The sequence below is a fragment of the Lepisosteus oculatus genome, chromosome 12, assembly GCF_040954835.1.
Source record: "Lepisosteus oculatus isolate fLepOcu1 chromosome 12, fLepOcu1.hap2, whole genome shotgun sequence".
Taxonomy (NCBI): Eukaryota; Metazoa; Chordata; class Actinopteri; order Semionotiformes; family Lepisosteidae; genus Lepisosteus; species Lepisosteus oculatus.
The window spans coordinates 32,691,587-32,701,244 of NC_090707.1; positions in this window are offsets into that span (position 1 = coordinate 32,691,587).

Here is a 9,658-nt window from a genome sequence, read left to right on the forward strand (position 1 = left end):
TGGGTTTTGCGTTAGCTGTTATTTCTCTTTAACTCCTTCAGATCCGTAACCGGTCAAATTCTCTTTTTTTTTGGAAGAGAACTGGGTTTTCAGGAAACCTTGGAGGTACAGTACGATTCCCTACTGAGATTAAATATAAGGTCTCCGAGTGTAAATTGTGAAAACGCAAATATTATTAAAATCCTTAAAAAGTAAACTAAATATCGATAAGGGTGTACATTTGATTCACTTTTTCACAATTAGTTCGTTTGAGCCTTTGATAGGGATTCAAGATCCAATTGCTAATGCGGATTCGGTTCCATCCTGCCTTGTGCCCGTTGCTTGCCGAGATGGGCGACCCTGTGTTGGACAAAGCGGTTTATAAAAGTGATGGACGATAAATACAGCGATTTCCCTAGTGGAAAATACATATTTGCTCCAAGCTGGTCAAAGCTGGTTTGTTGTTGGTCTAGCTGGTTTTCGAGGTGGTCAAGCTGGTACCCAAGATGGATGCTAGCTGGTCAAGCTGGAAACAGCTGGTCATTTTCTAATCGAGCTGATGGACAGGCTGGAAGCTGGAGCTGTTCAACTGGGTGTTGTCAAAGCAAGGGATGAATATGCTTCATAGAGGCTTAGAAACTGAAATTGGTGGGAAGTAAATAATGAATAATATATTTGAGTAAATGTAATGTGCTTCATTAGATGCACTAGATGATGATATTATGAATGAGTTGTGTAATAATAATAATTGCTTAAATAGCACTTTTCTGGACACTCCACTCAAAGCACTTTACAGGTAATGGGGACTCCCCTCCACCACCACCACCAATGTGCAGCACCCACCTGGATGATGTGACAGCAGCCATAGTGCGCCAGAACGCTCCCCACACATCAGCTCTCAGTGGGGAGGAGAGCAGAGTAATGTAGCCAATTCATAGATGGGGATTATTAGGAGGCCATGATTGGTAAGGGCCAATGGGAAATTTGGCCAGGACGCCAGGGTTACACCCCTACTCTTTTCGAGAAACGCCCTGGGATTTTTAATGACCACAGAGAGTCAGGACCTCAGTTTTACGTCTCATCCAAAGGACATTTAACTAGCCTCAGAAGCACTTTACCAGGATGGACTGCAACCATAAGACCCATTGTATTGTGTGGTATTCTGTATGACGAGTCTTGCTACAGAATCCACACAGCAACACAATCCCATGACTTTACTTGTGACACATGTTGTTGTCCTTCTCATCCATTGAACTCCAGCATCTGCCAACGACTTGGCGTCCTCAACAACCTGGTGAAGAAAACTTCGCACCATGGGATGGCCTTTACCAAACCACACACAGGCAAGTGCCCTGCGTTTGCTTCACTTCCTGGGGGAAAAGTCGTTCATCATTACATGGACTGAAAATGTGGATGAATTTAGAACTGGACTTCCATCACTATTAAATGTATACGAGAAGTTTACATTTTCATTCAGAATCTTTCCTGGCGCTGACATTTGCTTGTGCAGCTCACCATCAAGTACTGTAGGTCACACAGGGCATTGTCTCTGTTTGTTCTTTGTGTTCTGTATGACACAAGATCTGTCCCATCTGGCTTTTCAAGGAGACACTGCTGTTGTGGCGTGAGTGGAACACTTATAAAAAAAAATGGCCGTGGTTTAGATGATATGTTTTACAAAACTGGTGACAATGAGGACATTGTTTATCTTTTGTTTCATCCAATCTGCAATACGTTCCAATGTATGATTTGCCTAAAGTGCAATAGAGAAGGAATTAGGTCAGTGAGGACTTGTTGAACATCTTTGAAAGCAGAAGTGTCACGGCCAGTACACCTAGAGGGTGCTCTGCTTCCCTCCTGTTCCCAGTTCCCTGTGATTATTCATGTCTTTCTAGTGTGTCTTGTTGTGAAGCCTATTTACTTCCTGCTTCTGCTCTGCTCCTCGCTCAGCATTGAGGTTCAGATGTTCTGAGACCCGCCTAGCATCAGGTCACTCCTGTTCATGGCCTGAGGGCATAGGTTTCTATACAGCATTCCCTGAACAGCTGAGCCCGGGCTAACCCCCATCTCACCCCTACGCCCCTAGGGTCTATTTCGCTCTCCTGCCATTCCACGGTTCGTCCCTTCTGACATCCTTGACAAGATGTTTGGAATATGCAACTACAGTACATCCATACCAAACAACACATTTATCAACTGGAGTAGATCAACAATTGCCACACTAGTGAGACAATGCCTTATTGCATAAGAAACGATCATCAGCAAAGTCTCTGCTTTGGTTACATTCACAAAATCACACAACCTGTCATCCAGATCAGGGGCTGGACCAAACATGTTGAATGGATCATTTTGTGTGTTCATGCTCATATCATATCATGTTCTTCATGATACGACAACCCAGTTAAGGAATCAATTTGAATATCTCTAAAGTATTCCTCTTCATCTTCATCACTTCATGAAGTGGGTAAACATCAGTGGGTAAACTTAATGTAGATCTCACATATTTCTCTTAATTGTGAGAAATGTGTCTAAAATTGAGAAAACCCAAGCAAAAATGTAATCAGACATGATAGTTTACCTGTGAAGCTAGGCTTGGCCATCTTCATCATAAGATAGGTCTTGTCTATCAGTGAAAACCTGAAGTGGTGCAATACATAATCCAGTTCTGAAATACTGATGTAATTACTATTTTTTCTTAACAATTTTTGTCATAGTGTGTTGAAAAGAGATTCTTTCACCTCAGAGCCAGAATCAGTGGCATGGTCCTTGTCCATGTGAGTGATATCAATCTCAGAAGAGGTTCCAGGAGTTTCATTCAATTGGAGATTTAATCTGTGCTGTGTTGAACATGGAGTAGCATCAGAAGAATTTGGCTCCAAGTACATTTTGTATGACCTCTTCATTCTGGCGTGAGGAGTGGAAAGTGGAGACATGCACGTTCAATTTCTGAAAATGAGAAAGGATTTAAAGACCATATTTCAAATTCATCATAAACAGATAGCGTATGGACTTGTGCTAAAAAGAGGAGATCACACTTGAAAGAAGGTGCAGCCTCAGGGAAAGGTTCAGTGAACTGGCTGTAGATGAAAAACAAATCCTGTTACATATAGCTTTAACTACCAGTTTCGTCATTGTTAGTCCAGAGAATAAATACATAAATATATATATATATTAATACAAGTGTATTTCTCATTTGATAGTGTTTCTACTGAAAACACATATAGCAGACTTTAGTCACAAACTCCTTGGACATAATAGATATTTACCTGTGGACTTAACTCTCAATTGATTCAAAAAGCATTCAGTTTCCAGGAATCTGTTGAACCTTTTGAACCTTTTTCTCAGTAAAGAGTCTGATTTATTTTTCTACCTACAGTGGGCTTTCCTTGTAGACTCAACTGTTGTCAGCATGTAGGATCCAAGGGTTTGTAAAGGATGAACTCTCTTTATTTTCTATCCATTGCATGAACATTGAATGAGGGAAAATGTTGAGAGTTTTACACCTTTAATAAATCTTGCCTGTTTTCTGTTTTACATTCAGGTTGATTAGTAATATGTTTTAAGAAAGGGACATTCTCAAGAGCGTATCTATGAAATTTCTATCACATTAAAAAAGTATTGATGTGACGTTCATCGGGTTGAGTGATTGTTCTTATTGTATCATTTCACTTATTGTAGGGCTGTAATATTACTGGTACACTGTAAATTAGAGTCCAAAAAGCTGTTGATGGGTATTGGTGAAACCAAACCATAACGTATGGTTATACGTAGGAAAGTAATATCAATAATTTTCTTTATAGTTTCTTAATATATTACAAATAAGTTATTTCAAAACCTTGTAAAAGCATTGAATAAACAAAGTCTGTCTTTATTTATTTACAGACACAAAATTCATGTGTCGCACCAGACTGGACACGACTCTCCATCATTCCTTACCTGTGCTGGAATCTTCTACATTTCTGAAACAAAATGGACTCAGGTTTTTAGTGTAGAAAGAAAAGAAACACAGCTATTATTGCATATGGTAAATTTATTTTTGAAGAAATGAAGTTGTGAGTTGTTTAGGTGCTTAGTCAGTGTTCTTGGTCACAGGCTGTTGTCCAGGTCCTCAGTGATTCCCCCCGTTGTGATCTGTGGGGGGGTTTGACTCGGGAGTGCTCTCCCACCAGGCCCAGACTGTCTTCTCACTACCTCAGAGTAGGTCAGGTGGGCTCCGGTCCTCTTGTGTTTAAAGACTTGACAGGTGTTGGGTCCGCTTGTCTGGTTCTGTATGTTTTGAGCTCTACATTTTCCTCCTTGTGTACGTGCAAATGTGGCACTAGAGATCCGTTCAGCTCGTCTGAGTTTCCATGGTGCACTGTCACTGTCTGACTGTCTTTTTGTTTGCTCACTGTCTGTGTGGGTGGAAGGGCGTGCCTGGGGGCAGGGCGTGATCCTTTCAGGGCAGGTGGACCATCTCTCCACTCGTCTGTCCTTCATCTGGCTGTTCCAGAAAACTAAAGTCCGATAGAAGCCAGGGGGGCTCAACTTTGTGTCTGAGCTTTGCAGCCGCCCCCGAGTTGAGAATTGTTGTGGAGGTCCACACCCCTGCCTGGCACTGGATGTGAGCTCTCTCTTGTTTCTGAATGTGACTGTGTTCCTGTTCATTGATATTCCCCTGTGAGCTGATCCATTGGAGTGGCTTTCTGAGGAGGAAGACATATGCTCTGTGTTGAACCTGTTCCTCATGCCAGGCTGTGGACCTGACTGTAAGATCTGAGGCTGAACCTGTCGGGCCCCAGTGTGGACGCTTGTTGTCTGTCTGAGTGGCTCAGGTGACACTTTCTCCTCCTTAACAGTCTGGGTTGTCTGTCTTTTCCTTTCTCCCTCTGTCTTGGCACGGTAATCGAACTGCATCTCCTTGGAGTTATTTTGCGTTGTCTCTGCTGGGGGAGGTTCATCCCCTTCTGGCTCCATATTTTTCTTTTTCTTTCTGCCCCTGATTCTTCTCCTCCTGCGATGCTTAATGGGCTCAGGGGAAGGAGGAAAGTTCAGCACAACTGTGTTTAAGCCGGACTCCTGTGCTGCATCATGAGGTGTTTTGACAGGGGGGAGATTAGGTGGCATTTCTGCCACGAAGTCTCTCTTCTCTCCGTGCTGCGATTTCTCCTTCAGATTGTTGTCTTGTATAACTAATGGTTTCTTTTTTATCTTTAAATTTAAGTTTTCTTCGTTTTGTTTTTCTGTGTCTTTGTTCTCTTTAATGCCTCGATGTTGAGCGTGTAGTGGACTTTCTGCATCTTCCATCCACAGTTTTTTGTCTACTTGGTGGGTTTGGACCATCCTGTCGTCCTCAGTTTTCTCCCCGCTCTGTATTTCTTGTGGTTGGCAGGAACGGGGCTCTGTGAAGTTCCAGGAGTGCAGACTGTTCCCTGTGTGTGTGTTCCAGGCAACATCATGGGCTCAGTTCTGTTGAGAGTCACTTCCTTACATTCTGCTAACACACTCTCCTCACCTTTGTCATTTTTGTCACAGCCGTCATATTTTCCTGTTGACTGGCTCTTTGTCTTTTCTGTCTCCTCCACTCCGCTGGTACCATTTCCATCATGTTGCTTATTTTCTTCCCTTTCTGTTTCAGTGTTATGTATGGCTTCCACTTCTTCCTCCTCTGTCTTCTTTTTCTCCTCTTCCTTTTCAGGCTCGTGTCTGTTTTGTGTTTCTGTATTTCTTAGCCCTTCGTCTCTCAGGGCTGTGGGAGGTGTGCAGGGGGCTCCATTTGTGTGGCCCTCCTGTCCTCTCAGGTGAGCTTGGTCCTCTGTGTCAGGTGCAGAGCTGTGAGGTTCTGCAGTGGTCAGGAATTGCTGCTGCACAGGTGGGGCTTCAGATGGACTTGGTGTCCTTCTTTGAGTGTCTGTTTCACACACAGTTGAATTTGTGTTTACTTCAGAATTTTCTTCCTGAAACCCATCCTTTACTATGTCCTCCACCGTGTTTTGCATTAGAATTAGAATTATCACTGTCTTCTTTTGGCTGATGCCAGTTCGTTCTGACCCACTTCTCCCCACCTCCTTCTCCATTCCTGTCTTGTGTTTCTTCATGTCATTCTCAGTGCTGTCCTTTATTTCAGAGTCCTGTGTGGTGTGCTCCACTGTCAGTCCTCTGCCTTCTGTCTCTGTAGGCAATAGGAAAAATCCCTCAGCTCTCCAGTCATTCCTTTGCTTTCTGCAACAGATGAGGCTTCTCCTTCCAAGACTGTACTCAGCAAGTTGGCTGAGTTTGCCTTCTGCTGGAGACTTTGATTGTATCTTTGGGGGATAAGGTGCAACAATGTGTAGATTGTTCTCTTGTATCACCAATGATTTCTCTTGTATCTTAAACTTGATGTGTTCTTCGTCTTGTTTTTCTATGTCTTTATCCTCTTTAATGCCTCGATGTTGAGTGTGTAGTGGACTTTCTGCATCTTCCATCCACAGTTTTTTGTCTACTTGGTGGGTTTGGAACATCGTGTCGTCCCCAGTTTTCTCCCCGCTCTGTATTTCTTGTGGGTGAAGGTGCAGGTTGGCAGGAACGGGGCTCTCTGAAGTTCCAGGAGTGCAGGCTGTTCCCTGTGTGTGTGTTCCAGGCAACATCATGGGCTCAGTTCTGTTGAGAGTCACTTCCTTACATTCTGCTAACACACTCTCCTCACCTTTGTCATTTTTGTCACAGCCGTCATATTTTCCTGTTGACTGGCTCTTTGTTTTTTCTGTCTCCTCCACTCCGCTGGTACCATTTCCATCATGTTGCTTATTTTCTTCCCTTTCTGTTTCAGTGTTATGTATGTCTTCCACTTCTTCCTCCTCTGTCTTCTTTTTCTGCTCTTCCTTTTCAGGCTCGTGTCTGTTTTGTGTTTCTGTATTTCTTAGCCCTTCGTCTCTCAGGGCTGTGGGAGGTGTACAGGGGGCTCCATTTGTGTGGCCCTCCTGTCCTCTCAGGTGAGCTTGGTCCTCTGTGTCAGGTGCAGAGCTGTGAGGTTCTGCAGTGGTCAGGAATTGCTGCTGCACAGCTGGGGCTTCAGATGGACTTGGTGTCTTTCTTTGAGTGTCTGTTTCACACTCAGTTGAATTTGTGTTTACTTCAGAATTTTCTTCTTGAACCCCATCCTTTACTATGTCCTTCACTGTGTTTTGCATTAGAATTAGAATTATCACTGTCTTCTTTTGGCTGATGCCAGTTCGTTCTGACCCACTTCTCCCCACCTCCTTCTCCATTCCTGTCTTGTGTTTCTTCATGTCATCCTCAGCGCTGTCCTTTATTTCAGAGTCCTGTGTGGTGTGCTCCACTGTCAGTCCTCTGCCTTCTGTCTCTGTAGGCAATAGGAAAAAGCCCTCAGCTCCCCAGTCAATCCTTTGCCTTCTGCAACAGATGAGGCTTCTCCTTCCAAGACTGTAGTCTGAGACAGCAAGTTGGCTGAATTTGCCTTCTGCTGGAGACTTTGATTGTGTAACAACGTGTAGATTGTTCTGTTGTGTCGCTAATGATTTCTCTTGTATCTTAAACTTGACGTGTTCTTCGTTTAGTTTTTCTGAGTCTTTGCCCTCTTTAATGTCTTCATGTTGAGTGTCTAGTGGACTTTGTGCTTCTTCCATCCACAGTTTTTCATCTGCTTGGTGGGCTTTAGATGGACTTGATGTTGTTCTTTCAGTGTCTGTTCCACACAAAGCTTTATTTGTGTATTCTGCACACGTTTCTTGTTGTTCGTCCTGAATTATGTCCTCTTCTGTGTTTGGCATTGCAATTCTTTTTCCCGAGTCTATGACTTTTTTTTCTTGGTTGATGACAGTGAGTTCTGCCTCACTTCTCTCCACCTCCTTCTCCAGTCCTGTCTTAAGTCTCTTCATGTCATCCTCAGAGCTGTCTCTAGGGTGTTCTGTGTTTTGCTCTGGCCGTGCTTGTGTTGTCTTTTCACAGTCCCCTCTCATGTTGTCCACTGTTGTCCTTGTACCATGTGTTTGTGTGGGCGATAGGTAAAAGCACTCAAGTGTCCAGTCATTCATTTGTCTTCTGCTTTCAAGATTGTAGTCTAGCACAGGAGTTAGGCTGAACTTGTTTTCAACTTCAGACTTTGAATTGTCCTTGGCTGGACAAGGTGTTACTATGTCCTTTGTGATATCATCCTCGTCCCTGGTAGCATTTTCAGTTTGTGGCCTATCTTGTTCTTTTTGTGTTTCATTGTTATGCGTAGTTTCCAGCTCTTTCTCTTTTGCCTTCTTTAGTGCTTTGTTTCCCTTGTCTAGATTTTCTTTAGGAGTTTCTTCCTCATCCCTATCCTCAGTCTTCATCGTGCATTCTTCTTTTAATTTACTGTCATTGTCAGCCATGAGTTGTTGTTCATTTTCCTGCTGATTGTCTTTTGTGTCCTCAGTTTGATTCCTGGGCTGTCGTTCTCCGAGCAGTCTGTGCAGTGAGAGTTGAGAGGGGGGGGAGTTTTCCTCTAGCCCAGGTTCCTGTAGCGGCCCAGGCCTGTCCTTTAGTTCTGTCAGAGATTCTGGAGGCACAGTGAGGTTCGGCATCTCTTGTTCCTGTTCCTTAGTTGGTGAAAGTTCTTGGTCATTGTTTTTGTCTTTCTCCTGTTGCTGGATCTTATCTGTGTTATCCGTTCCACCACAGGTGGGCTTAATTTCTGAGGCTCGGCAGTGACTCAGCCAAGCTGGGCTGTTGGCAGCAGAGTCTCTTTTGTCCCCCTGTGTTGTTTCAGGAGTCCTCTTGACCCAGGCTCCTCCTGCCCTCCTGTTTCTGTTCTGTCTCAGGCTTTTGGTGGCTTTTGCCCTTCCTCTCCTTTCTTCTCTTTCTCTCCTCCTCCTCTCAGGCTTGCTCCTCTGTCTGATGTCATGTAGGAGGTCAGCCTCCTTGTTTGTTTTTCTCTGACAGTCCCATGTTGTACATTGACAAGGGGAACACTGCAAACAGGTCAGTGTGTTTCCCATTGCAGCTCCATGTTCAGACTGAGAAGCAGATGAATACAACTGTCGTCTTCAAGACTCTTTGAGTGACATCATCGGCGCCATGGTAACACGGTCTTCTATGATGTCACATGCTTAGAAATCTTGATCCAACATTTAATGGAGAGATTGTAATGAGTTTTTCAAACTTTCCCTTATGCCTTATTTGTGTTTTTCCACCTTTTCTTTCATGTAAACACATTTTTGTATATTTTAGAACATGTGTATGTTTCTGTAGTGGTGGTATTATATTCTGTCCAGTAGTTTGGTATTGTGGAGTTGGAGATATTATTTGGCAATAAATCTGACAGTGCTGCAATTCTGACTATATATACAGTAGGAAGCCTTTGATCTGAAAGTTTTTAGTAAATTGCATATATTTACATAAGTATGCCTTTGCTGACTTTTTGTAATTTATATACAGTACTTTAGATCTTGGTAGTTGTGGTACTGCTCTTGCCCAGTTCTCCTCTTCCCTCACTTCATACAGACACCAGGTCTCCTGGAAAGACGTGTCCTTACTCTCTCTCCACTGGAGTCCCTTAGGCCTCTGTCCTGGGCTCCCTACTGTTTTCTCTCTGCTCTTCTCTAATGTCAGTGTGCCACACACTTCCAGAATGCATTTATATTTCAAAAAGTGTTCTGTTTCCAGGAATCTGTTGAACCTTTTTCTCAGTAAAGCGGCTGATTTATTTTTCTCCCTACAGGGGGCGCAAACT